This window comes from Canis lupus, chromosome 3 (assembly GCF_011100685.1).
Source record: "Canis lupus familiaris isolate Mischka breed German Shepherd chromosome 3, alternate assembly UU_Cfam_GSD_1.0, whole genome shotgun sequence".
Taxonomy (NCBI): Eukaryota; Metazoa; Chordata; class Mammalia; order Carnivora; family Canidae; genus Canis; species Canis lupus.
In genome coordinates this window covers 46,970,841-46,974,797 of record NC_049224.1, presented here as the reverse complement: position 1 = coordinate 46,974,797, position 3,957 = coordinate 46,970,841, and the positions used below count along the sequence as shown (strand labels likewise).

Here is a 3,957-nt window from a genome sequence, read left to right as displayed (position 1 = left end):
TTAATTCAGCGATTGATGAAGTTCTGGATAAGTGACATGAGACCAGTAAGCCATGATTTCCCCTTTTGTTACTTAACGATGGTAAATTATTAGAATGTTTACAAAATTAGAGTAACAATCCCCTTTGGCATAATATGAACACCATCAAATTCACTGCTGGAGAAGAGAGGAGAAATGAACTACATGCTATGTCACACCTGCCATGTGCCACGCATGGTGCAGAACACCTTGACACCATTGTCTCCGTTCATCCTCACCACCATCTTGGGAACCAGGTATTCTTTCACCCTCTGTATAGAGGAAAAATCCAGAGATATCAAGGGACTCTCCCAAAGTCTCACATCTTTGATTTGATCCCAGGTTCATCTGATCCCAAACTTCACGGCCTTTGCCAAAATTATTACTGAGCCATCAGCAAAAGAGGATGTGGGATATAGATTTTGGTTATCACAGACTTGCCCATCTGGCAGGGCGTGGGGCAATTTGCTATTTGCAACCTCTCGTTTAGAGATAGTCCCACAATGACACAGCCTCTTGGAGTTATATGCACAGACTTTAATGTAAAACCAAATTGTCTCTTCTCATGAGGTAGCAGTTTCCTTTGGTGTCACCACAGGAATGCTGTCCTGGCGAGAGTGCTCCCAGTGGCCTTTTGGAAGGAACAGGGAATAGACACGCGGGAACTAGAGATGGACCCTCCACTTGGCAAACTGTACGTGCATCTGAAATCTTTGGTTAAAGAGCAAACTGATACTAATATGAAGCTCTGAAACACAAGGTCATTGTCTGGGGGAAATTATGCGCGTACTTACAGAGTTAAAAGTGGCTGAGGTTGAAATTCCACCCTCTTTCATAATTCCTGTATTTCTTTTTAAGACAGTTAAGAAGGGGAGGGCTTGGTTCCGTATCAGTGTTCAGGGCAGGGATTAGTTTGCAAAGTCAGTACAAATTCCCACTCACCTTTCTCCCCTTGCAAAGGTCCCTGAGTCTTGCTCAGCTTAAGATTTTTCAGCATGATGAAAATTCATCCCACTGGATGGACAGGTAATGCAACCCCTTTTCACAACAGACTTCTTTCTTTGGGACATTCTAGCCTGGCCATTCAGGTGCAGGAAGTATACAGGGGCGGGCGGGTAGGATTTCAAGTTTCAGCCACTGCTTGGCTGTAATCCCTCCAGGTAGATATTTAATTAAGCTGAGAAAGTCAGTGTACCATTCATTAGGCAGCATGTCCTAGCATAAACTATTTAGTATCTGGGCCGTAATGTAGCGAAAGTCTAAAATGAGTTTTAGGTTGGGGTGGAATGGCCTAAATGGAAAGTATACCCAGTGCTGAGTCAGCAAGTCCTTCTGATTGTTAGAAGCCTGGTTTTCAAAATTCCCTCAATAAAGAACAAGTGGCTCCCATTCCAGGCATCAAATACTGTATCTGGATCACAGTCCCTAACTGAACCTGCCATTGAAATGTCACACACCCAGCCCATTTGCTAGTCAGAGCAGGTATGTGCCCCGCAGACACGGCCACCTCCGAAGAAGCCTTGCAAAGGCTTGGCTTACAGGATCTGAGTTGACTTGTACTGTGCGTGCGTGTTGAATAACGATTGGAATCTGACTCATGCAAGAAAGAAAGGGTGCATTTGAAGAATTCTCTTTCGCAAGTTCTGGAAGATGATATATAACGACAGCTTTATTCAGCATCCATCATGTGCAGCATACATCAGAGATGCAAATATCCTGTGTGCCAAGGGGCCCGGCCTTCATTGTGTCTACAGGCTAGCGGAGAGAGAAGTCTGAGCCCTGTAGTGGCTCTTTCACAGGGGAAGGTAGCTGGGGAGGATGTATGAGTGCTCTAGACCTTAATAACCTGACTTCAGGCTAGACAAATCTAGGTAGATTTGTGAATAGGATGGGATTCAAATCCTGCTTTGTAAAATGAGTGGGATTTAGTTAGGAAAAGAGAAGGAGGGAAGGAAGCAATGAAAGCACCAGGAAAGCACAGACGTGATGGGGAGGGAAGGAGCAGAATTTGCTGGAATGGTGAGTGGTTCTTGAAGAGTGGTAAAAGATGGGACTTCCCAGGGCCAGTTTGTAAATGGCCTCCAATGGAAGACTATGGAGTGGAAGCCTTCTCCTGTTTATAATGGGTAGCCACTGGGTTTTCCTAGCAGGGGGTTAGAAGGTTGAGCCTGTAGTCATGTGCAGGATAGATTGGGGGCCTGGGATGGGGTGTTCAACCTACAGACATCACTGACAGCTTAGAGATTGCCAGATACTTGGAAGGCAAAGAGGAATCACAGCAATCTCTGTCTAGGATTGCTCACAGAATGGTAAGAGAGAGGCCTCTGAACACAGTTCCACCATCATTTGCAGGGGGTCTAGAAGGAACAGAAGGAGGAGCTATTTAAGGGACCATTATAGCCCAGGTGGACTAGAGTTCTGACTTGAACAAAGCTGGGGAAACAGGGATCTGAAGGAGGGCCACTCACAAGTGTGACTCAAAATCAGAGCTGACATTTTGGCAGATCAGGAGCCGGAGGTCAAGGCTGAAGAGTGGCCAGAAGATCACTTGGGTGGATCTGAACAGAAGTGGTGCTTGAGGTTGCTGGACAACATCAGTGTGCTCCCAGGGAAAAGGCAGGAGGAACAGGGAAGGAGACCGGGGTGTGTGAGGGAAGTGACAACCACAGGAGCCACCATGGAGAGGGAGCTTGGGCAACAGAGTGTGCTCACTGACCCCTGTTACTCTTCTGGGTTCTGGCAGGGAGAGAAGTGCTCCCTCTCACTAGCTTCTCTGCCCCATTAAAGAGAACACGGGATAAACCAAAGGAAGCCGATACCTCCACAGGATTTTCTTTTCCTGCTTTCCGCCTCTGCCTTCCAGGCTAAGCTCGAGCCAGTGGCCTTCCGGCCTAGCACAGCTTTCGCCATGGCCCTCAGCGATGCCAACGTGCAGAAGTAGATTAAGCATACGATGGCTTTTATTGAACAAGAAGCCAATGAAAAAAGCAGAGGAAATAGATGCAAAGGCAGAGGAAGAGTTCAACATTGAGAAAGGTCGCCTTGTGCAAACCCAAAGCCTGAAGATTATGGAATACTATGAGAAGAAAGAAAAGCAGATTGAGCAGCAGAAGAAAATTCAGATGTCTAATTTGATGAATCAAGCAAGGCTCTAAGTCCTCAGAGCAAAAGGTGACCTTATTGCAGACCTACTAAATGAAGCAAAACAGAAACTCAGCAAAGTGGTAAAAGATACAACCAAGTACCAAGTGCTGCTGGATGGACTGGTCTTCCAGGGTTTGCACCAATTGCTGGAGCCCCAGATGACTGTTTGTTGCAGGAAATAGGATCTCCCTCTGGTAAAGGCTGAAGTGCAAAAAGCGATTCCTATGTACAAAATTGCCACCAAAAAAGATGTTGATGTTCAAATTGATCAGGAATCCTATCTGCCTGAGGAAAGAGCTGGTGGAGTGGAGATCTATAATGGGGATCGTAAAATAAAGGTTTCCAATACTCTAGAAAGCCGGCTGGACCTCATAGCCCAGCAGATGATGCCAGAAGTACAGGGAGCCTTATTTGGTGGAAATGCCAGCAGGAAGTTTTTGGACTAAACCTTTGGGAGAGGTAGAGTTCATCCACTGCTCTCCTGCTGTGGCGTGGAAGTTTCTGATATTTGAAGAAACGAGATATCTGTGTGGCTTCCTCTTCCCTGTTCTCATAGTCTGTATTTGTCAGTGGATTCTCTGTGTAGCTAATGCCCTTATGCTAATTGTTAACAATAGAGAGAAAGTTTCACTTCATATAATCAGGAAAGCTCCTTCTTAGCTTATCTAAAAGTAGCACAACTTTCGTCAGCTTCTGTAGTGTGAAGGTGAGGGTATCAGATGGTGGTCGCAGGAGCTTCACCAAGTCTCCACTCTCCCTCCAGTCCTCTGCTTCCAGTTCTTGAGCCTAGAGGTG

General features: G+C 46.0%; 1 pseudogene; it reads left to right on the top strand.

Annotated features, from left to right (window-relative positions):
* Nucleotides 1-2,926: 2,926 nt before the first annotated feature.
* On the top strand, nucleotides 2,927-3,640 carry LOC608613 (annotated as a pseudogene).
* Nucleotides 3,641-3,957: the final 317 nt, after the last annotated feature.